The 26,388-nt window shown below is 37.3% G+C and overlaps 1 pseudogene; it reads right to left on the bottom strand.

Annotated features, from left to right (window-relative positions):
* Positions 1-2,536: 2,536 nt before the first annotated feature.
* LOC118907311 (U2 spliceosomal RNA) lies at positions 2,537-2,670 on the bottom strand (annotated as a pseudogene).
* Between the last annotated feature and the right edge of the window lie 23,718 nt (positions 2,671-26,388).

The raw sequence follows: 26,388 nt of genomic DNA on the forward strand, positions 1-26,388 counted from the left end.
CGTTCCTGTTCTCTGTTTTCTAGTCCATTAATGGTCTCTTGCATCTCGTCCATTCTGTTTTGAAGTCCTTCCAGAGCTTGTTTTATTTCTGAATTCTCCTTCCTTAGTTCTTGCATATTTCTCTGCAAGTCCATCAGCATGGTTATGACTTTTGTTTTGAATTCTTTTTCAGGTAGTCTGGCTAAATCTATCTCCCCAGATTCCTTCTCAGGGGAAGATGTAGCAGATGCCGAAGCTGTCTGGGTTAGTCTTGTCTGGATCATATTTTTTTGCCTTTTCATGTTGACAGGTGCTATTGACTGTCAGCTGGGAGGGCCAAAATTTTCACTTACTACTGGCCTTTCTTTACTGGGGCAACTGCGACCCCTAGTGGCTTGTGTTGGGTAATTGCGTGTAGAGTGGGTCTTTGTGTCTTGCCTGGCTGGGAGGGAGAAATTTCCCTTTCTGTGGGCGGAATTTGTCTCAGGCTGCTTCTCTGCTTTCGCAGCGCCCGGTGGGGTGATGGATGGGGGGGCTGCTTGACTGTTTGCCTCCGTGAGGGGTCTCGGAGCTGTTGCCCAGGGGGTTAGTGCACCCTGTTTTCCCTGTAATTTCCAGCTGCTGTACTGTGACCTGGGTTTTTTCCGTCAAGCTGTTAAGTCCCTGTCCCTTTAAGACTTTCAAAAAGCCCCCGCTTTTCTTTGTCACAGGGGCATCAGCTTCAGCACCCGCTCAGAGGTCTTACTCCCTGTTCTCCCAGTATCCAGGGCCCCCTGGGCATATACTGTGTCTGCGCTCTGGCCCGGATGGCTGGGGCTGGGTGTTCGGCAGTCCTGGGCTCCGTCTCCCTCCCGCTCTGCCTATTGTTCTCCCGCCGGGAGCTGGGGGGAGGGGCGCTCGGGTCCCGCAGGGCCGGGGCTTGTATCTTACCCCTTTCACCAGGCGCTGGGTTCTCACTGGTGTAGCTGCAGTCTGGCCACTGTCCTGCGTCTTCTGGTCTCTCTTTTAGGGCTAGTTGTGTTTGTTGTATTTTCAAAAGTATATATGTTTTTGGGAGGAGATTCCCACTGTCCTACTCACGCCGCCATGTTGGCTCCGCCTCTCTGTCTTCACAAATCTATGTTTTATAGAGACACATGTGAAAAGTGATTCATAAAACTGAAAAATAATCTGATGGGCAAATATGCATTATGCGAGTAAAAACAGAAAGAAAGCAGGACTATGACTTTAATATCAAACAAGACAGAATTCAGGCTAATGTCCAGTACATAAGATAAAAGAGTGCTTCATGATACTAAAGTCTGCACTTTTCACTAAAGATAAAACATGTATGCATATCTTTGTACAATATAACATAGAGGCAACATTAGTAAAGCAGAAATTACAAACATGAAACATAGAAACAGAGATCAATGAGTTGGAAGATAGGATATTTTAATTAACATATAAATGCCAAAGATTGTTCTTTGACAAACGTAAGCCAACCAAAAAAACTCCTAACTCACCTAATTAAATTAAAAAAGGGAAAAGTGGGGACATATAAAATAAGTAACAGAAAAATTGTCAAAGAATCAAGAAATTATAATAGATTTGCTTTAAAATTGAAAATAAATTTGGAAACCTGTTTGAGATAGATAATTTCTAAGAAGATATAATTTCCTAAAACTGACCTGAGAAGAAAATAAAGTCTATACATATGATTTCCACACAGAATGTTGCCTCAAAACAATGAAATAATAACAAAAAATAAAACAAACTGAATCAAAACCTCTTAGGATCAGGATATTCTTGGGTAATTTTAGTAAATCTCTAAAAAACAGACAACTGAAATGCTATGAAAATATTTCAAGGGTACATGAAAGGAAGAGATTTTCCAAATTCATATTATGAATTGAATATACATTAATTCCAATATATGATAATAATTTTATAGAAAATAAAATATCCAAAATATCCAAAAATCATAAACAAACAGATTTTGCCAATGTATTTAAAGAAATAAATCCAACAAGACCTAGCTAAGTTTATTCCAGGAATTCAAGCATGTTTTAATACTGACAAATTGATTGATATAATTTATCAAATCAGTACTCCTAGAAAAATATCAGATATTTTTTTTCACAGGTAATAAAAATATTTGACTAAACTGAAGTCAGTTTTTGTAAATAAAAATGGAAGAAAATAGAAAATTATGAATATTTTCTTAAGATGGTGAAACAGATCAATCACAACCTCAATTCCCCTCTAAGCAGGTTAAGCCTTGTACTTGAGTTCCAATCAAAACAGTTAGTAATGGTAAGTTGAATGATGCAGAAAAAGTCAAAAAAAGAGAAAATAGAATATCTATGTTTGTAGATGTAATAACTGCATGCCAGTAATTGCAAGAGAACCAACTGAAATTAATCCTAAGCAATTAGTAATATTTTAAGCAATCAAATTTATGAACAGAAATAGCTAGTGGTCCATATTTAATCAATTACAGTTTAGAATTCTAACTATCTAAAGTAACCTATTTATAATAGCAATGAAAATTAAATATACCTATGAGCTATATTAAATAGGGTATACCTAAAATCTATATAAACTTAAGCTATTGTAGGGAACAAATAACGCCCTTACATATGTGAAATTATATTAAACTGGTAAGAACAGATACTACACTTGTTCTTAGCCAAAAGGCTGAGAAGCGATAGGAAATCATATTATGACCTTGGATATTATCATTTCAATCCTCCACAAGTGAATTCATTAATAAAATACCATTTTTTAAACTTGGGGAGTTTTTATAAAATACACATGGAAAAATGAGCAAACAAATATAAAGAAGAAAAATCCAATGAAGAACTGCAAAGAAGGGGCACTAGCTTTGCCAGATATAAAACATATTATAAAATATCAACATTAAAGCAGTGTACTACAGAGCACACACAGAAAAACAGGTCAATGCTCTATAAAAGTCCAGAAATAGACTAAATGGGTATGAGTTGTTAATTGTTATAATGGTATCATCTCAAATCAAGCAGAAAAACATAGGACTATTCCAAACACAGTGTTCTGACATCTGTATGCACACACACACACAAAGATTGCACGATATATCATATTCTACACTAAAAAATGTGCTAAATTGGCCGAATATTTTAATGCCATAAAAAATACTAGAAGAAGATATAAGATCATTTCCTAATAAGCTGAGAGTTGGAAAGCTCTATGGTAACATGATTTATGATTCAGAAGCAACAAAAGAAATAATTATTAAATTAGGCTGCATTATAACTACCCCTTGGGATTTCTAGGCAAGAATGATGAGCATGTTAGTGTTGCACATGAGTTACAAGGAAGAGATAAGGTGGAAAAAAATGCCTGATCCAGTGTGGACAAGCAGGATGTAGAAAAAATTAAAAAGGTGCCAAATCTTGTTAGGTTAGAAAGAAAACCAGTTAGCAGATCCAGGTTTTTAAGCCATGAAAAGATTATCAAAGTATATAGTGGCTTCAAGGTAAAGATTAAATTAAGTGTTCCGTTCTTACTCTCTTTGAAAGGCCTCTGAGAGAATTAGCACATTGCCTAGTGGATATTTTCAAGTGTATAAAAGGTATTGTCAGAATCTTTAGGATTTTTGTCTCACTGACAGTAGGCTGACATATTCACTGCATTTCAACTCATGCATTGATTAGTGTGAGCAGAAAGACCTGCCTCAACAAGAATGTTGCATGTTACTCTAGGTAGAATTGCTGAATAGAGTATCGCAATTGGCAAAAGTTCCAGCACTCTGGTCCCAAAGGGACTGAGACTGTCCATAGTGCAAAAAGGCCACTATGACCCCATCTTTAAATTACAAGCATCAGGCTGAGAAAGTAGAAGTAGCTAATGCTCTCTTAGAAGTGGCCAAGTAGAACAATGGAAAAAGAATTTCCAATAGAGCAAAATGTAGAACAATGACTGGGACACATTCTCTAGTTGCAGACCCAGGTTCCAGTCAAAGAATAATAAACACCTCAGATTAATAATTCTGGCAAAACCTACATTTCAGAATTGCCAGCCTGCTCAGTGCCTCCCATCCTTCCTATTTTCAAATGAGAGGATGCATTTGTATGTCATCTATCAGTTACCTGTCTGTGTATCATATTTATATGCTGGGTGTTTGGGATGTGGAATGGTGGAGCAAATTTATGTATTTAGTTCACAGTTCTTCAGGTTAGGAGGAACTGCATCCACGCACCAACCTCCACACCTAATGTAGATCATGAGATCTGTAAGATAAATTTTAGCTGAAATAAGCAGGCGAAGAGAGGCAACAAAGGGCCAGGTAGTTTATTTGAGTGCAACCCCCAGGTGATATTCCACGCTCTGGATATTACAGGCTGGGAGAAGTCACACACGGTCGGGGAGGTGGGGGCTTATAAGGGGTTAGGAGGGGGAGGAGTGGGCAAGCTATCCTAGGGGGCGTGGAGAGGTATGATTGGCTAAAGGTGACATGATAGACAACTAGAAATTTTCTTCCTTAGAAAGGAAGGAGGGAGGAGGCTGACATCCAGGGTCTTAGTTGGCACATCAGAAGGTTGTAATTCAGGAAGAGCTGTCCCCTTTCCATATAAGGCACGGACCTTGGGGTCTGGTCTGTTCTCCCCCTGTTTTGTTTGCATGTCCTTGTTTTTCCTTCCTCCAGCATAACAAGATCTATATGGGCTGTGAATGTGATGATGTGGTACTGTTGCCAGTTATGTTTGTTCTCAGTCCTTGTCCCTGCTGCAATGGAGAATTGAAAGGCAGAGACACAATAGCAAAGAAGAGTGAAAGTTTTATTTGAATACAGTCCAAGGGAGGTGCAGTCCAGGGCCAAGCAGACAAAGGCCCTGAATTTTTACAGGAGGGTCTACTTACCATGACCTGGCCAGGAAGCACTTCTTTTGTTTGACAGGGTGAAGTAATTTGATTGACAGGTCTAGTTATACACCCATGCCTCTTGGTGTGTATGTCTTTTCCCAAAAATGCACACAGAAAAATCCCTGGGTAAGGGGAGCAAAACCGCTATTTTATTTTAATAAGATAATGGCAGTTTTGTTTGGGTTGTTCTTGGTTTTGTTTAACTGAGGCCACACTGGGACCTGGTTGGAGCCCTGAGACCTGGCTGGGACCAGTTTGTTCCCACAGGCAAGAAATCATCTCCCTGCAAAGCTTTTGTTGTCTTCATGTGGGACCCCCCTCTACCCATGCAGAGTTGGGGCAGTTTTTTTTCCTTGAAACTTCTCTCCCCCTTCCCTGGCTGCTCATGTCTATCTTTCTACCTAACATTCCTAACAATGACAATCTGGTGGTTTTGAGTGAGTAATTATAATTTGTAGATGGAAAAGATGTGAATATCCTGTTCAGGATGTGCACTGTGATAACGATTCTTGATTCTCTCCTGTGCTCATGCCCTTTGCAATGTGACTTTGTAGCTCTTCCTATAAAGTAGCCAGGTTTACTTTCCTACACTTTGAATCTCAGCTAGACTTGACACTTGCTTTTCCCAACATGGTGTGGCAAAAGAGAGGATGTTCCAAGCCTAAACTACAAGAAGCATTGTGTGTATTAACTCTCTTTCTTTGTCTTCTGCCTTCCCCATGTTGGGCTTGCACTCAGTTCTTAGCAGGTGACACATGTATCTGAGAGCTCATCTAGACAGTTGTTCCCAGGATAAGCACAGTGGCCACTGGCTGTCACTCACTGCAAATACATGAGGAAACTTACAAGTTCAGCTTAGATCAGCAGAACCAGTCAGCTGATCCGCTACTGGTGACTGTTGCCACTGAAGTTTTGTAGTTGTTATTGAGCATTATTATGCAACAAATAATTAATACAAGATGTTTCTATCAAGGCTCTTCAGTGTGGTGAAAATAGCTATTCAAGCTCTGTGGTCACACAGAACTTGTTTGAATCCTTAATCCTGCAAACAGTTCTTTAAAATGTGGGACAATTTCTTAACTTCTTTATGCCCAAGGTTTACTATGCAAATGAGGATAGGTAGTGGATAGCCATCGTATCTACCTAAAAAGAGCTGTTTTGAGACTTACATGTGACAATATATCAAAGTACATAGCAAAGTACCTAGCATGTGGTAAGTGCTAAATAAATTCTACTTATTATTCTTATTTTCCTATTCCTTTGAAATAATTTATATACTATTTCTGAAGAGCTATAAAATAATTTTAAACTGAATTAAAATTTAACAATAAAAATTATATGACATAAACAACATAGCATGAGTTATACTATAATTTAATATTTTAAGAAATACTTATATGAAAAAAGTTTCCATAAAACACTGTAATTTCTGCAAAGGCAAGGATAAAGTTACACTCAAATCTTTTATTTCCAGTACTTAGTGTGTTTGCTGCCAGACTGTAGGTGCTTACTAAATATTTGTTGGATTGGACCTGTGCATAGTAATCATTTTGTGCTGTAATCATTTTGAAGGTTAAAGATATAATTAATGTAAACTAAAAATTAATTTTAATTAAATAACCACATTATCATACACATAGTGCCCAATCACCAAGCATTTGTTGAATGACTATGAAATCAAATAGAAAAACACACAAAGGTCATGGAAATTAGATAATTAGCTTTTGAGAGGTGTTAAGGGCAAAATGAATTATTCAACACAGTTTCTTTATTTCTAAATAATTGTTCATAAATGATTTATCAAACTTCAATTAAAAGCCATTTAAATATGTAAGTAGACACTAACAGAAAAATCAATTTGTCAATAAATTTGAAGATTATGTAAGAAATATAAAACTATATATTTAATTTTCTTAATATGTGAATTGTTCATGAAAAAAAATTTTAAATGTTAAGTGCCTTTTAAAAAATTTCCAGGCATTATATTACATGATAAAGACAGAAAACAAATGAAAAATGTCATTTAAATGGAGGTCACAACCTAGTCAGAGAGATAAATGTATAATAAGATAATTATAATTCTGAGAAATAGATGCCGTATCATATGATTAGATGATATGGCATAACAGTGCCAAAAAGTTGAGAAGAGAAGGGAACTTCACTTAACAGGAAATGTTTACTTTATTTACAAAGAAATTTGGGGTTTATCATATAGAAAAGAGGGGAGAAGAATACAGATCAAAAACTAATATATGAGTTAGCAAATACACTTGGTGACATTTAATTGCAATTCTGTATATGGCAATGATGAAGAAAGGTTTTATTATGTTACTAAAATATTTAAGACAAACTACAGTGTATACATGTTAAAGGATTAGGACTTCAATCTTTAATGGCAATTCACATTCCACTACCATAGGGAGAATTATACAAAGGCATAAAACTGGAATGGCAAGATTGAATGCAGATAGGACAGCAAATGCATATTTCAGGCAGGAGCTATGCAAGGGATGGCAACCATTGAGATTATAAAGTACATATTTGAGCATAAAGAACATCTATAGCAGTCTAGGAGGGCTGGATTTTTTCTTTCTGGAAGTGACAGAGAAAAATGAAGAAATGAAGATAGAGATTTTTATTAATCAATTTGTATGTTTGAAAGAACTCTGCTGATATTTGGGGAAAACATTTAAAAAAGGAAATACAGGGGACATGATTAGGAAGTATCAGTTAGGTAAGTAATGAATATTAATGGATAAGAAAATAGAGTCTTTATCAAAAAAGTGGCAGAGGTTTTACAGAGGAAGAGATAAAATTTAGAGATGCTTTTTAGACAGAACCAAAAGAATTTGTGGTCAGCCTACAGGGAGAGTTAGGATACAGATTGGAGTTATCAAGCTGGGCTGAGCATAACTACTGTGCATTACTAACAAAATGAGTAAAAGAGAAGCAGGTTTGTGGATAAGATCTGGAATTCAGTAAGGGTTTGCTGTGGTTGAGGTTGACTGTAGACCATTTAAGGTAGGACACTAAGTAGGAAGTTTAATTTTGCTTAGATATATGTGTTGAAACTTTATTATCTGATTATCGTGCATTACATGTTAGAGCCAAACATAAACCTGAGAGCTGAAAAACTTTAAGAGAAAGCAAATGAGTACCAAAACTAGTAAAATAAGTATTCCATATCTAAACAAAAAGTTTAAAATGAAATATAATCAATAACAAGTAATACAATTTCAATAACTATTAATAATCTGTAATTTTAAAAATGGAATTTAAACAATAACAAAAAAAAGAAGTTTCAGTAATAAACAGTAATTAGGTGCCCTAAATATCATATTTTCATTAAGAAAAAGGTAAAATTTTATTGGTATTTTAGAGAAATATTGATATTAAATATCTTTTATTTATGTGCCTTATGTTAGTGAAAACTAAGGATTATTAGATTTTATTATTAGAATGTAATGTTAAAATCAATATAAATTTAAAAAACCAGAATGCTAAATACTACAAACAACAACTGCAAAAACACCCCATGAGTATTTTTCATATGAAAACATAAGAAGATTAACAAGGAAAAAAATTTACAAGAGGACAACAGAACAAAAGTATGAGTAAAATAAAACCTGCATATTATTCTAAATGTCAAGATTAAAGTCTATGATTTGAAGAAGAATAGTCTCAAACTGAGTCATACAGTCAAAGCAGAAGAACATAATTAACATACACATTTACAAGAGAAATGACTGAAAATGATTAAAGGGATCAGGGAACAAGTGACAGGAAAGTGCTAACCAACATAACAAAGAAAAAGCAAACAAATGCAGTGTGCAAATTAAATCTGAGGAAATATAAAAGGAGAAAAAACAGTCATGAACACAAAGTTACTTTAAATACTCATGTAAAGAAAACAAACCACAATGAAGATGTAACTAGAGAAAATTTTTCCTTATCATGTAAAGTAAAATAGGATTAAAATAACTGATACACAATCTTAACGAATTTAAGGACAGTAAGAAAAAATCGACTATAAATAGGAAGCAGGCAAAGTAATGAATAAATTTACAAAGTAGTTCAATAACAGGAAGAAGTTCACTATGTAGTAACCCTAGAAAAGTGTCAAGCTCAGCTCTTCCCATTCCATGGAGGCTGAAATCAGGAAGACTAAAAACACAAGTAGACGTGGACACAGAACTACTGCATTCGTTGGCTCCTTTACTCTTCATTCATTCTACTCCATCTTCAAGGACTCTCTGCAATTTATCCCCAGGTAAAAAATGTCAGTACCTTCAAGGATATTAAATTAATTTTCTTAGAAGAAATGAGCTACTAGAATAGTGGATCTCCCTTTTTTTTTAAGTTCTTTATTTCCTGGCTTATGGATTTCTCCTGATCTATGTGTTTTTCACATGGTTTTGTACTAGATAGATCATGAAAGAAAAAGCTCACTGAAATGCTCTGTCCGGGTACTTAACATCCCCTATCAACTTCACAGAATTTGGGAGGAAGCTGCTTGAAAAAAAATGAAATATATTATCTTGATACTGGGTTTCAGCCTGGGCAAGTTCGCTATGGAGTCAGTGTGACCAAAGAAATTGACCACAAAACACTCTTTGGGGTGAAAGGGTCTTACAACACTGCCATCTGGCCCCTCTCTCTCTCCTGGTCCAGCACAGATAAGCCCTCTGTTGCCCAGGTAATTATCCACTGTATGGAGATGAAAGATGCAAATGCACTAAAGCCAATTTCTTTACACCTCTGAACGCCTGTTGATATGCAGATGTACCAAAACCAGGTGAGATATTCTGGAAATATTACAATTTTACCCACACTCCACCCCTCCAGGATTCTAGCCTTACAATCTACATGATTTCAATCTTCCGCAATGGTCCCTATGTGAGAAAGCTGGAACACTGTAACCAGATTCTACAATAACAACAGAGTATAACAACAACTTAGAGATAATAAAAATTAAGATACAGCAAAGTTTTGATACAAAAATTATAATAATCCTCAAGCCAGAGGAGGTTCCAGTCCACAACAACTTTAGGGGTGATAAGACACATGTTTTAATGTCACCAATCTAAGTAAATTTTGTCCATCAGGTAGGATGCATGCAAGAGAGTGGTCCTGTGATAGGACTGTAGCAGGAAGGGGGTCCCTTCCAGGTCTAGTCTAGTGTACCATACTTATACTCCTTTCCCCATGGGGGTTACTGAAGGGTCTATATATAGTGCTACTGGAGGTGCATGCACTGGCTGTAATGATAAAACAAAACTCCCCGGTAAGATGCTCTTACCTTCTGGCCGTTCAGGATACACCTTTGGGGGCCACTCTGCTGTTATTACAGAAATACACAGGAAGCCAGTTTCCAGGTCTTGTCCCCAAGGTGCCAGGAGAGCCAGCCATCATTGGTCCATGTGTCAAAAGGTCCAAGGCCATGTCCACTCAATAGAGTCTCCAGGGTTCAGTGCAGTTGGTGCTGGCAGCAAGATGTTATTCTGGTGGCCAAACCTCAACTTCAGTGATTCTTCCTTGGTTTGAACTTGCAATTGTATAGGGGAGGCAGCCATATGTGTTAACATGTCTACAGGGCTCAGAGCTCCCTTTTGGGGTCTCTCATTCAAATGCCGTAGCCTGATCTATAAGTGGACTGACCATCCCCACAGACTATTGGTATCTGACTTTAGTCCAGATTTTAACAAGCCATTGTGACTCTCTATCATGCCTGCTGCGGTAGGATTGTATGGCACATGAAACTTCCACTTGATTCCCAGCTGTCGTATCCATTCTTGCAGTGCATGTCCAGTAAAATGGGTGCCCTGATCACTCTCAATCACCTGTGGTCATCCATAGACAGCAAAGAGACATTCCAGGCCTCTTTTGGTTGCCTGCTGCTCTGCATAACTGGTAGGAAAAGCAACTAGAAGTCCAGTAGCTGTGTCCACACAAGTCATCATGTACCAATATCCTTCTGACACAGGTAGAGGCCCAATATAGTCTATCTGCCACCTGATGGGGGGTATAGGCCCCTTAGCTATTGTCCCATGTTGCTGTGAAACTCAGTGTAAGTCCTTTTTGGAGCACACAACACACTCCTGCTGGGCTCTACTAACTTTCTTGAAGGTCAAAGGCAAGCCCAACTGATGGGCTACAACCCATATTGTCTTTTGCTCTGCATGCAACAAATGCTGATGTAGCCATTGGGCTGCATCAGAGGCAGGCTTTCCTTCTAACCCACGTATCTGGACCAATTTATCTGCTTCATCATTTCCTGGGGATGCCAGTGGCAAATGACCTGTCACATGGTATACTGTAATTATTTTGGTCTGACCACATGTCCATAAGTCTTGCCATAATTCTTGCCTCCAAAGGGGTTGGTGACCAACCAGCCAGTTGGCATGGTACCAGGTTGGTAGCCACAGAGTAGAGCCCCGATAGACAGCCCAGCTGTCAGTGCAGACAACTATAGAGGAGGGCTCCTGGATGATCACAAGCCACACAGCCTGCAACTCTGCCCACTGGCTGCTCTTCCCCTCACCATTTTCCATCCACATTGTCTCAGTCTTAGGATGGAAAGCTATGGTGCTCCATTTTGGGGGCTGCCCATGGCTGGAGCTATCTGTATACCATGCATCTTGTGGTATAGGGGCTCTTCCCTCCCAATAGTGACTCTCTGCTACTAATGGTTCAAAAGCAAGTTCTTTCTGATTTTCACTAGTATATGTCATCATCCTCAACAAGCGTTGGAGTTCTCCACTCAAGAGGCTACTAGAGAGAGCACTACACTGCTGTAGGTAAGCACCCCACTTGGCTAGTGTGGGTGTTTGTGACACACCACTCCTTGGCTTTTGGGTTCAGTCTCATACCCACCTCAAGATGGGATATGTGGTTATTACCTTTATTGGGGCCATTACAGTGATGGGTTCTGTAGCCAGCAAGGCATGATACAAGGCAGCCAGTTGTTTTTCTATCAAAGTGTATCTTACCTCTGCCCCTTTCCAGAGTTGTGACCAGAATCCAATGGGTTGGCAAGTTCATTCAAGCCACTGCCAGAGACCCCAGACATAACCATCTTCAGTGACATGAACATCCAGGTTATAGGGCCTTAATGGGTCTATTACACTCAAAGCCTGTACGGCCTTGACTACACGTTTTGCTGTAGTAAAGGCAGATGCACGTGTCTCATCCCAGTCACATATGACACCCTTTCATACCAACTGGTATAAGGGCTTCAGAATTTGTGCCAAGTGCAGTATAAACACTTTCCAGTAGCCTAGAAGATCCAGAAACTGCTGTAGCAATGCTAAAGTTGTAGGGGGAGGAAAGGCCTGGACTTTGTCTATAACTATTTCTGGTGTAACCTTGCACTTACCCGACCAGATGACCCCCAAGAATTTAACAGACAAGCCGGGTCCCTGAACTTTGGTGCTGTTCACAGCCCATCCTTTCTCCTGTACATGTTGCAGCAGTCTAGGTGCTGCACCTTCTAGATCTGAAAGAGAATCAGATGTGAGCATGACATCATCAATATAATGATACAGCTGCACCATTGGTGGTTTCTCCCATGTAGCCAAGTCCTGGGCTACAAGTACATGACAGATGGTGGGACTGTGGTGGTATCCCTGTGGGAGGATGGTGAAAGTCCATTGCCATCCTTTCCATGTGAAGACAAACTGTTCCTGACTTTCCTGCTCAATGTCAATGGAAAAGAAGGTATTAGCAAGATCTACCACATAATGGTCTGTTCCTAGTTCATGGCTGAGGGTATCGATCAGGCCTGCAATATAGGGGACAGCAGCATGCATAGGGGGTATGACTTTTTTCAGTTCTCTGTAATCCACAGTCATACAGCAGGAGCCATCTGGATTTTTTACAGGCCACACTGAGGGATTGAAAGGACTATGGGTGGGCTTTATAATACCTACCTTCTCTAGCTCCTGGAGAGTTTCTCCAATCTCTTTATGCCCTCCAGGCAGTTTGTATTGTTTGATATTAGCCACCCATCAAGGCACAGGCAAAGCTATGGACAGGTGCCTAGCATGTCCCCTCAGAACTGCCTTCACCACACATACTCTTAGTCTGAACTCACCTGCAGTGATCTGCAACCATAGACCATGCAGAATATCAATCCCCAAAATATACTCAGGAATAGGAGATATATACACAGTATACTCCTTTGGGGGTAGACACCCTATTCCCAAAGGGATTTGAGCTTTTTTTACTCTGATAGCCTTCCCCTGTATCCATCTATGATAGTGGGGGTCCCAGGGAACTGTTCAGGGTTACCGTGAATCAATGAACATTCAGCCCCTGTGTCCACTAGAACCAGGACACATTGTATGTTCACTGGGGACCAATGGATAGCGATTTCAACATGTGGCCTCCTGTCACCCCCTGGTCCCTCAGGGCAGATACCTTGACCTTTCCCTCAGTCAAACCGTGTTCCCCAATCACCTTCATGTGTGGGCTTGAGTGATGTTGTCTCGTTTTCCAGCAGGAAGTCTTGCAAACACACAGGTCAGACTCATGGCTCTGTCTCTGACGTTTGCCTCTTTGGTCTTAATGGCTGGAACTGCTGCTCTGGTTTCAGCTGTTCCCATAGCTCTAGTAAGATCCTATTGGACTTTCCATCTAATTTCTTTCCATGTGCTCCTTCCCATATTAAATAAACCAACATCTGGGTCCTTGTAACCTTCATAGGGCCCTGTAAATTCTTCTTGTGAGTAACAGATCTTATTTCTTTCTGGATTCTCATTGCTTCTGCCTCTCCTAAGTCTGCTACTATATGTGTCACCTTGCTTATGGGATGCCCTAAGTGAGGGGAAAGAATGGCCACTAGAGACCCAAAGAAGTATGTAGGAGCTGTTTGAAGTACAATATTTCTCATCCCGGTAGTGAAAACCTCTTCATCTGGGCCATAATTGTCTGAACTATAGATGGCATTTCTTATGCCTAGCTCTCATAGCACCTGTTGGATCTCAGCATATGTCTGCCATCTAACAGGAGAGGATGGCATATCACCCAGATTGGGCCACACAGCATGAAGTGCAGCCATAAGCCAATTAAGGAAGGGGTGACTCCCTGGGGTCTGATGTCATTTTGTAATCGCTGCCTCAAGGCAGGCTGAACTGTCAGGGAAGACAGCTTTCCCATCTCTGATCCTGACAGAACAATTCCATCCACCCCTAAGTCCCACAGACACAGGAGCCAAGCTGATATTGACTCCAAGGTCTTCTGTCTGAACAGGGACCCCAAATCCACCAGCTCAGCCTGAGTATAGGGGCAGACTATAGAGTGCTCCATGACCTGGGGAGGGTTCTGCTCTTCTCCTTGGGGAACTTTCAGCTGGTGAGTCTTTATTTTCTTTACAATCACTGGGCATGCTTTCAGTACAGGAGGTGCCAGTGCCTCCAGCACCACCCCTTCATCCTGCTCCAGCTCCTCCATTTCTGGGGCAGATGGCACCTTTCTCTTCCCTCCCCCGAGTGACTCCTCTGCTACAATCTTTACCTTTCCTACTGTGCCTTACAGCAATGCTACCTCTGTCTTCAGAAGGTCCCTTACCCTTAGCTCAATGCTTCACAGCTGATGTTCTCATGCCACCTCCGCCTGTGCTTCCCTCAGGAGCTCATCTTTTTCCTTGATGGCCTCTTCCTCCTTCAGAACACCTGGCAGCGCTGCCGTCTCATCTCCAATGGCTCCTTGCTGCCGGTGCACTTGTGCTGCCTCCTCCCACATCCAGGCCATCTCCTTCCTCAAGGAATCCACAGAGGTTTGCAGTTCGCATTCTCGTGCTGCCACTTGCAAAAATGCCACTTCCCTCCTCAGGGAATCTACTGAAGTTTGCAGCAAACGTTCTCGTGCCGCCATTTCTTGGGTCTCCTCTGTAGACCTTTTTAAGACTGTGAGAAGCAGCCAACCCACAGCCCCCGCTGCCTCCCGGGCACTCTGTTTCTCAAAGGCTCTGCTTACTATACTAAGAGCCACCCCTACTGCCTCAGGTGTCACCTCCACTTGCCTCCAGTCCTGGGGTGGGGCCCAGTCCTCTAGGAGGCAAGCCACCTCAGACCACATAGCCATTGGGGGACAATCCACTGTTTCCCCATTCACAGGGGCAGCCTGCTGAAGCACCCCTCCCATAAGGGCAGCCTGTCCTTTCCCTTGGTCAACAGTGAACCCTGCCGCCTTTGCCAATTGTCTTGATAATGGATTTCAGCCCCAGGCAAGTGCCCTATGGATTCAGTATGACCAAAGAAATTGACCACAAAACGCTCTTTGGGGTGAAAGGGTCTTACAAAACTGCCATCTGGCCCCTCTCTCTCTCCTGCTCCAGCACAGATAATCCCTCTGTTGCCAAGGTAATTACCCATTGTTATGGAGATGAAAGATGCAAATGCACAAAAGCCTACTTCTTTACACCTCTGAACGCCTATTAATATGCAGATGTACCAAAGCCAGGTGAGATACTCTGGAAATATTACAATTTTACCCACATATATGTAAATATTATTTTGCAGAAATGTAGAGCTGCAGTGTAGTTTTTGGTCACACTTGACTGTGTTGGAATCCTGTATCCACTATTTACTAGCTTTGTTATCTTGAAAGTATATTCATCCTTTCTCTGCCTTTGATTCCACACTTCATCTATAAAATATGGATGGCACTTTTGCCTATCTCATAGAATTTGTGAGATTAAATAAATTGATGCAGTGAAGCACTGTGGAAATAAAAATCATCACCATAGAAGAGAATATACTGAAGTAAGACCAATTCAGCTCATTGGTAAAAGTGCTATTTTAAGGAGAAGCATAACTTTAAGAAAAGTCCATGTAAACAAGAATAAATATTCTTCCTCAAATCAAACAAATTGTATATTATAATAACCAAAATAAAAATTTACAACAGTGACAACCACCATAACATGAAAAGATAAATAACCTAGGAATTATCTTTAGAAATACATGAGCTCTACATAAAGAAAAATGTTAAAATACCATAGAGGAAGACACACGCACTCACATACCAGACAACCTGAGCCGATGGAAAGACCTCTTGCTATTGTAAGGATGTCATTTCCTCCTATATTAAGATATCAGTCCATAGTGCTTATGTGAACCTAATAAAAATATTTGATAAAGTTTGTCCTTTTGTTGTTGCTTGGAACTAGACAAGGGAATTCCACAGCATATGTGGTAAATAAACAATGACATTTGCCCATATTCTTTGACAAAGAAGAGTGTTCATAAAGGACTAGTCCTATCACATATTTGTTGTATTAAAAAACTTAGATAATTAAAATACTGTGGTTCTAGCAAATTTGGGGGCCAGAGATACCCAGGCAGAGGATATTACTTCAGAGATTTTAAAATAGAAATAATCTTGGCATGTTCAAGGAAGAGAACAAACCAGAACAGCTGGGGCATACAAAGTGAATGAAGGAGAGTATAATAGTAGGAATGAGGCCAGATGGGAAGGCAGGGACCAGATCATTGGCCCTTGTAGGCAATAGAAGGATTTATAATTTATTGGAAGGGTCATTGATAAGGCCACTCTGATAAATTTGTGGTAAAGATAGAAGGAGCAATGCCAAGAACATGAATTTGGAATGAATCTGTAGTGGGGGGTCAAGCAAAAGGAGACAGATAAGTAATAGTAGAAAATAATTAGTCTAAGTGATAGCAGGAGAATTAGGAGATAGAGTTGTAATTTAAGAAAAGTAAAACTTTAAAAAAATGTGTTGGAATAAGAAACGTGTTATTGAACATTTTAAATACTACAGCTGATTTAAGAGATATTGAAAAAGAGTCCGTTGGATTTGTAAATTATCATGTGCATTAAAAAGCTATTTTACCTGGTGGAAAAAGGAAACCAGATTTCCTAACAGGCATGATAAGAATTTTAAATGTTTGTCTAATGTTATTTCTTGAAAGCTGAAAATCAGTAAAGTATGTTCACTTACTTACATAGATTCCCAAGACCTTTGAAAGTTTGTATTTATGTAATAAACTACATGGATATTTGAATATGACATTATTTGATTCATCACAAAAAGGTCAAATATTTACTGGTCAGCATTTATTAAATTGTATTCTTTCTAGATCTACTTTGTACCAAATAAAACAATGTGTACATCTAGAACAGAGCAAAATTATTCAGCATATGTTTAAATCTAGAACCTTATTAAGTCTATGGAGATTATGACCCATACCTATTTAAAGATGGTAAAATAGGGCTTTAAGATAGTATATTTGTAAACTTTATACTTAATAGCAATTTAGATAGTTGTTATTTAGACAGTTATAATGATGATTTACATTTCATGAGCCCTTTCATAAAGGGCTAGGAAGGACAGTGCTTCTTCAACTTGTTATACAATCTCTGCCCATCCTAACATCCTATAGCCCCCATAATAATATTTTGATGAAATAAAATTTATTCTTTCGGTTCTTATATTTTCTTGTTTTACTGTACAAATGACAAAGACATTGCACATTGCACTGTACACATACATTTAACCAAGGGATAGATGTGCTTTAAAATGTAGTGTTGGGAAAGCTCTTTCTTTCTCCCAAAGAAGAGATGTCTCCTTATCTCAGGCGCTTTGAAATATGGAAAAGATTGTTAATCCCTAAAGACTTGGCTGCTTAGTTGAGGCCAATTTAAACCTCAACCTTAATATATCATGGTAGCCTTTCTCAAGAGCATAAATATGGTTCACCTTTCTCTGGTCTTGATTTTCTATTTTTCCTTCATTTAATCTCATATTTTATTTTTAATTGTTAACTTTTAATTAATGAAACAGGAACAGCATGAATAAATAAAATTTTGTTGGTATTTGATGGTGATAAAAATTTAATGACAAGTTGATTTATTAGCTGTAATCAAACTTCAATGTACTGAAGAAATAATTTATTACAACCATTGTTTCTATTATTTATTCTGTTTTGGTGGAATAATTTAGCTATTTCCTTATCTTTAAATGTTCTTGGTTCCTCACTAGTGAAATGGGACACTATTTAACTTTAGTAATAATCCAATTTTCATCAAAATTTTTAATTTTTCCTGCTTCAGAAGAAAAAATATTATGGATTGTCAAAGGAATGATCTGTTATCTGGACTTCCACATTTATGAACTAATTGTAGAAGCAATTTGTGTTTTTTCTTTACTCAGTAAAAAGGAAACTCTCACTGATGAGTTTTACTCTTTAATCAAATAATAATTGTCATAATCCTCAAAAATATTTTTTACACTGTAGAGAAAAATGAAAATTTTATGGCCAGGATTCTCACTTTGCCTGATTCTAATCTTGCCCAGTGTATACATATTTAGCTTACTTGCATACCCCTGGGCAGCAGGATATTTACCATCTAACAAAGCCACCTGTCAGTCATGGGAGTACCAGCCCAGTGGCTTGGTGGGGGAGCAAAGTAGGAAGGAAACACCCAAGGGCCTGGTTGTAAGTGGTCCATGTGAGGCAGTCACCATAGAGACCTGCCCACAGAGTTCCTCCCAGTGCTAGGGACAGGAAGCAGAGAGTGGAGAAAGCAGTAGGAGCGAGAAGTAGAGAGCTCAGTGGGAAGAGGGAGGAAGGAAGAGAGAAGCTGTGGAGCCCTGCACTAAGCAGGAGGTGAAGCCTGAGCACCAATGGAGCCAGGTGCTGGAGAGCAGAAGACAGCACCCTATCTGCATGCAGCTGGAGCTGGACCCGAGACTGATCACTGGAGATTGTCTTCACAGCTTATACATAGACAGGTGACTGCTCTGAGAATAAACATGGTATGAACACCTTTTAAACCCCAATTTTCTGTTGTCTTAATTCTGTCTCACCAAATTCATAGGGAATTTGCCCAGAGTGGGAACCGCCTTCTCCTGGAGCAACGTCCATGTAATTCAATAATTTTCCAAGCTGACCTGTGGCTCCAAATTGCATCCTTTCTCTCATGGGGGGGCCTTGTTTTACTTAAAAATGATGTCTGCTATCATATTCTACCACATCATGGACTCCAGCTTGTTTCTCTCTTAAACCAGATTCTTTCATCTCACAGTTCTGTCCCATCATAGCTAGGCTTTTCCCTTTGGCCTGGCCCATTTGGATGGATGCTTTCTCAAAATTGTCATTTCGGTTCTTGGTGGATTTTAAGCCCTAAATGTTGCCTTTCTGAGTTACCTTGGTTCAATGCCACAAAACTGGGAAACAACCCCTTCCTCAATATTGATCTCAGTTAAGTCTTCAACTTCCTAAAAAGATCTCAGTTATGGTACATTGTCTTTAAGCGGTGATCAAAGGAAAGCAATTATGTAAGAAAATTTGTTAGAACAAACTGTGACAGAATATAAAACAAATGCCCTACCAAAAGCAATTTTATTATAATCTAAACTAAAAATCTAACTACATAAAAATAACTTAAAAATGATGTAAGCAATCATTAATTTCAGTCTTCATATGCATGAAAATGTCATTTTTTAATCAGTTTATCAAATATTAAAAATATTAGCTCGTATTTTTTATAGGACCTGGAGCTGTTTCTTGTTGCTCTTGTTTTTTGTAAAATCACAAGAAACCTAATCCCTCCAAAGTCTTGTTTAAACTAGGAAAGGATGTTATTTCTATCAACTCATATTATGTAGCCTTTCCATATATTTATTTGTTTATTTAAAAAACTTTTAAAAATGAGTAAGGTATTCAAGATTAAGGAGGTAGATACTATGATTCCAACAATTGACTGTTGCTCCTGGTCACCCCTTCAGCCCACTTCATGATCATTTGACACCAGTAACAAGCAGTGCTTCTTCTCCAGGCACTGCTTGGGCACATGACTGACTCCTAAATCTGTTCTTCCATTCTGTGTCATGTTGCAACATGGGAAGAAAAATTATCCATATAACTGTTTAATTAGGTTATTTTTAGCTAGCAGCTGTGGCTCCTTCCTGCTCTCTTCTCCCTTGTGCTGGCAGGATCCAGAGCACTCCAAGGCCCTAGGGACAAAGGAGCCATAAAAATGGAAGAAACTTGAATCCCACAATGACTGTAAGAGCAAATTTCTAGCAGACAGTTAGGTGTCATTGATCTAAAATTATGGAGTAAATTAATCCAGAAACCAAGAGGGGCCTAATCTATTATGTAGTACTGTACTTTTTTGGCCACATAGGAGATGACATGAGGAATACAGCAATGGAAACAGAAAGATTAATACTAAATATGTATCTGCTGTTTATGTGGAGAGAAATTTTTTTCAATAAAATGTGCCCACAACTCCCAGGGTAGTCATGCTTACTAAAAAAACGATGTGATATCAGAGCAGAATGTCCTTGAAGACATTTTTGAAAACCTAGGGGACATTTAAAATATCTTTTGCTGATAATTCCAAAGACATAATTTTAAAAGTATTGATTATGACTACACAGTTTGGTTTTTATGTTTCTGCTCTTCAAACAACCATTCATAGTTTTTGTTTTTATGGTTGTTCCTAAGGAATAGAAGTTACATTAGTTTTAGGGCTGGCCTATGTAAATTTGTTCTCTTAGCACAGAGGAAATGAACATTCACTAAATTGGAATATTGGATTCTTGTCAAAGTGCTAAAAAGAAATTGAAATACCACTGTGTTAGAATATTCTAATTTAATTTTAGTACTGGCTTTTTGTTCAAATTTAATTGGAGTTTCAAACATAATTCTCAGCAATAGGATTTTTTCATTATTAATTTTTGATAGATTATTTTTTGTTTGCATTATATGTTTGGTCTTTAGTTTTAGACAAAAGCAAATTTCTTTATTGTATTAAACTGAAATGATTTTTAGTTTCTAATGATGGTTAAATTTTGAGGGAGCATGTATTTCATGTGAGAGTCTGGTGGAGATTATACTGTGACTACTGTATATAACTTATTTTTACTTTCCTTAAAGTGTTGTTTCATGGTGAAAACCTACAAATCTACAGTTTTATATTTTTTCATGTTAGGGTTTTTTTTTTTAACAATCCAGGGTGAACATATTTTTTTATGCAAATGAGCCCATTTACTCTTAGAACAAGTTAAAGAAAAACAAACAAATCTGTGCAGTGGGGGTGACTGGGTGGTATATAAAGCACATCAAGCAAAGTTATGCATTTAAAAGAACCAAATTACTAAAAATTGCCCCACTGTAGCCTGTGCTGTATCCATTTTTCTCCTTCCTTCTTAACAGAAGTCTGATTCTGTTTCAGGTATCAAAGTGCTGTTTAAGAATTTACATTTCCCTGCATCTGTTGCAGTTGAGAATGGTCATTAGAACAAGTCTGGGCCAATTAGATATAAGCAGAAAAATATTAAGCCAAGAGTCTTAGGTGGTATAAACAAACTTCTGTGTTCTTTACCTTGTGTCTTCATACCTAAAATGTAGATCTGATGCCGTAGGTGAAACAACCGACCAGCTGCCATGAAGCGTTGAGCAGGAGGTCAAAGCCATGTGCTCAAACAGCTACATGTAAAGATGGGAAAGGCTGCATTCTCAGTAATAATTTAGCACTGCTATTCCACACTTAGTTTAACTACCTCTAGCCTTATTAGGTATAAGCAATAAAATCACTTGCTGGCTGAAAACCATCATTTCTATTTACTCACAGTGAAATTTAGTCTTATCTGCTATTATGAGGTCCCATAACAGCAAATATAACAACAGCAAAATAACAAACTATGCTTCCAGTGCCAGAAGGACTGGGTAGAGGACAAAGAAAGTAGAAGAAAAAGCCTCAGTACTGAAGGAAAATGGCAGGTGTTACCTGAGATGAAATACAAAGAAACTAAAGTGGTGGAAGAAAATCAGTCTCCAAAATGACAGAGAAGTATGGTATTTTTTTTCTTTTTAACAACAGGGTGAGCCTCCTTACCATGAACTTTCCAAATATCTACAAAAATACAAAGGGAGGAAGGAAATTAAAATCTTATAAAAAATTAAAATAATTAATATTACATTTTTGTGTTTATTACACAAAAAAGGCAAGACTAGAAAAAGCTGTTTTTTTAAAAAGAGGACAATAATTAGCTGTCCTATTTATATGTCTCAAAATTTCTGAAAATTTATGGATGAAAAGTTTATTATTCAAATTGAAATAATTTTATTGAATAGTTCCATGATCACTATCAGCCTAAATAAAGACAATGAGGTAATATTATTTGTAAATCAATATTTTCAACACAATAAACATCAGCCATTTAGCCCAAAGTAAATATGAAAGGTAAATAATTTTATGAACAAATAAAGCTTAATGAGCATTATGTCTTACTGAATTATGCCTTTCTCATTTCAAACTTTGATATGGAATTAAATGTGGAGAAAAAAACAAGTATTTATTCAGGTTGCATTCATAAATGTTAATATTGCTACATATGAACAATGCTGTGAATGAGTTTAAAATGCTAATGAGTCAGATCTGTTTTTGTCATGTTTGCAGAATTGAAAATAGACTAAATTAATCTTACTTTTTAGCCAATTGTAAGCTCACATATTAAAAAGTAATGTTAGACATTGTGAAGTATCATTGCAATAGAGGTTTTTCCACCTGTATTTCTCTACTGGCTATAAAACTCAGGATCATTCAAGAATGAGCAAAGAAATCTCTTGGTTGATTCCATCATGATTTTCTGCTTGCAGTAAAAATCCCAAAAGTTCAAAAGGATGCAAAATATTCTAAGTTGTCTAAATGTTGAGAAATTTAGTGCTCAAACTCATCAAACAGAATTATGTCTGTAAGTGTTTTTGCTATTATTTTATACCTCATTCTTATTACATTTAATCAATGGAAGGGAGCATATTAAGTATAAGGAATATACCTAATAAAAATAACTCAAGAAAATTAATTCATCATGGTGGTATTGGAGATACATGTCATTAAAGAAAACTTAATTTTTTTTTTTTTTTTTTCACCTTTAAAAAGCTTTAATTGCATATCTGAGCAATGTTACACTAAACTTTCAATATCCGGGTTTCAATATTGGGGAGTAACATACAGCTCGTATAACAATAGAAAGGTAATTGAGAAAGATACTGTATATGCAGAATTGTCTGGCAGGAGTTTGTCTAATTCTCCTGACTAACAAAAGTATATGGGTACCTTCTGAACATGGAAATACATTAGAAGAAGGCCCACTGTCTTCTTTTTTTTTTTTTTTTTTTTTTTTTTTAATAATTATTTTTTATTGAAGGGTAGTTGACACACACTATTACATTACATGAGTTTCAAGTGTACAACACAGTGGTAGAACATTTATATACATAATTCTAGGTTCCAGCTATCACCCTACCAGGCTGTTACAATATCTTGACTATATTCCTTATGCTATACCTTACATCCTGGTTACTAATTTATTTTACCATTGGAAGTCTGTCCTTTTTTTTTTTTTTTTTTTTTGTGAGGGCATCTCTCATATTTATTGATCAAATGGTTGTTAACGACAATAAAATTCTGTATAGGGGAGTCAATGCTCAATGCACAATCATTATTCCACCCCAAGCCTAATTTTTGTCAGTCTCCAATCTTCTGAGGCATAACAAACAAGTTTTTACATGTAGAACAAATTCTTACATAATGAATAAGTTACATAGTGAACAGTACAAGGGCAGTCATCACAGAAACTTTCGGTTTTGCTCATGCATTATGAACTATAAACAGTCAGTTCAAATATGAATACTCATTTGGTTTTTATACTTGATTTATATGTGGATACCACATTTCTCTCTTTATTATTATTATTTTTAATAAAATGCTGAAGTGGTAGGTAGATACAAGATAAAGGTAGAAAACATAGTTTAGTGTTGTAAGAGAGCACATGTAGATGATCAGGTGCGTGCCTGTAGACTATGTGTTAATCCGAAAACTTAATTTTTTATGTCTGGAATTCAGTTCATGAAAATGGAAAACTATATTCTTCTATTATATTTACAGAACAATGTTTTCCAAAAGAAAAATAATCTGAACAACTTTAATTCTAAGGTCTCAAAACCATGCTAGCATGTATCCTTGAAAAGTTGTCATGTACAGTTGGTTGTAAATGACAAGAATTGATATGACAAATAGTGATACTGATGCAGAAGTAATTGTTTTGAAATGTTTTGAATGGTGATAAGTCAAAGGACAAAGAGGACAATATATTAAAATAAAATTTTAAAAACCTGATGAAGAATGATTACTTTTGAAAGGCAATTAGCAGAAAGTACCTATGTCCCTTAACTACTAGAAATTTTATTCAATATCTGAGACAAAGGAATGTGGGACAAGAGCTGTATTTGAATGTGACATCAAAAATCCTAAATTTTATGTTATGTAAGAAACTTGATTATGATTTGTAGAAGAATATGCCTTTTTTATGGAACAAATCATTTTATATTTAAACATTATCATTCTCATATTTCAGCACCTGGGGGAAAACCAAATGGATCTCACTCCTGTATAAAAAATACAAATACTACTTAACAATTACAAATATAAATACATACAAAATATCTAAATTATTCATAATAATTGTTTGATAAAGGGGAAAAAATGCTTTATTTCAGTTTAATGAAACAGTGCAATTTAGAGTGTATGTCATCAATAAGTAACGCAGGTAACCTGTGCCACCAAATGATCCATTGAACTTTGTGAAAGATTGACTTTCTCAAGTTACTGTAATACAGCTTGATGCTTCTTTAGAGAATCACATTTTATGCAATATGAATGTGTCTTGTAGTAAAAGACATTAAGATATAGTGTCTTATTTTAATGGGGAGAAGAAACATGTTGGAACAAGCTCATGTTGAGACTAAGTGATCTAAAAATAACCTAAATTATTAAGCAAATATTAATTTGCTGTGTCTATATTGGCCATATTTCTACTCTAAGAATTGACACCATTCTTGGTACCTGGTAGACACCCCTGAACCCCATGCAAGCTCCATTTTCCTGGGGTACCAAACTTTAACTCAAATAAAGTATTATCTCCTATCCTAATAATAATGTTGTCTGAATTGAGAGAGAGACAAAATCAGAAAGACAAACTCTGGGCATCAACTTTTAAGATTATAGATCAGGGACTTTGAATTTATAATCCCATTATTTCTTTCCACAGCCTTCTAGCAGAGAAATTTGAAACCATATAGAAAGTACAATCAATTAATGCAGAATATCATTAATATATGTCAGTGGACTATGACTCTTGATAACCATTAGTTGGGATAAGTGGACGAGTATCACAAGAATGAATGAGTGAGCATAAAGGTAGCATTTTGGCTATTTTAGGCTATCTTAGCAGAAATTCCATGTTTCAGACCTTGTTTAAAGGACAAGTTTCTCCTTGGACAAAGTGAGGAAAAAGATACAAGAGTCAGAGAAAAAAATCAGAAGATAAATGAAAAAATGAAACTACCATGATAGCTTATTTGGCTCAGAAATGACAGACACAAACACTACTGTCAGTTCCCTAAAGGGGAGTAGATTTGGGTTTTTAGGGGGGTAATTTAGAAATAGTGTTTTTAGAAACACAATTATTAATCATACCCTACTTCTTTTATTAGCTGAGTAAGGAAATTAGAAATTAGTAAATATGTTTCATGTGAATTAACCCACAGACCTTTTGAAAGTTACTGTTACTTCCATAGGAGAGAAAACTTTAAATGCTAGAGGCTAGGTAACATTCTCAAGAGTACAGTTCTAATGTGAATCAAGTTTGGCTTTATTCCCAAGACTGGACCTTCACGGCTATCCAACACTACCTTTCTAAAATAAAGGTTTCAAGTTAGGAGGTTTAAGAAGAGATGCTCATCCTCTGGAGGAGACAGGAACAACCAAATGGGCGAGAAAGAGAGCAATCTCCCCTGTTTAGAGCAGAGAAGAGCTCTGTTCACTTCTCTCCCCATGTGTTTTAGAACTCTCTGCTTGTTTTATTAAGATAAACTAAAACAAAGATAAGAAACAGAAAAGAAGATAATAAAAAATTAAAAACTACAATGAAAAATAGATAACATAAAAAGGAAATAATTAAAATAAAGCCTAAAGGTGATAAGAAGAAACTAGGTAAATAAATAATATAAGAACGAAGTAAACACGAGATAAAAGAAAAGTCTTACAAAACAGTAAGAAAAGATAAATCAACTAAGAACAATTACCTGGAAGGTTGTGAAAACAAAAGGACTAAAATATTAAAAGGAAAAGATAAATACACACAAAAAAAATAAATGAATTTAAATAATAAGGAGCATAAAGTAGGGTGTAAACCATTAAGTGGAATAAAAGAAAACAGCACTACAACTTTCAGAGTTTAACAGAGGCACACATTTGTGTACTTAGAGCTAAAATAACTGAACATGTTAAGTAGACATTACACATTGTGCTTTTGATGTTGAGGGGCCCAGCAGTTTCTTGGTGGCTTGGAATGCTCTGGGAAGTCTGAAAAGACTTTCTGTTCTTCCTTGAATTTACTCGCCAGCCCAACATGTGCTCAGTGGTGCTGCTCAGCCCTCATACTGCTTCTACTTCATTTTCTGCTCAGTACCCAGGAGCACACAA

The sequence above is a fragment of the Manis pentadactyla genome, chromosome 5 (genome assembly GCF_030020395.1).
Source record: "Manis pentadactyla isolate mManPen7 chromosome 5, mManPen7.hap1, whole genome shotgun sequence".
In the NCBI taxonomy this organism is placed as follows: domain Eukaryota; kingdom Metazoa; phylum Chordata; class Mammalia; order Pholidota; family Manidae; genus Manis; species Manis pentadactyla.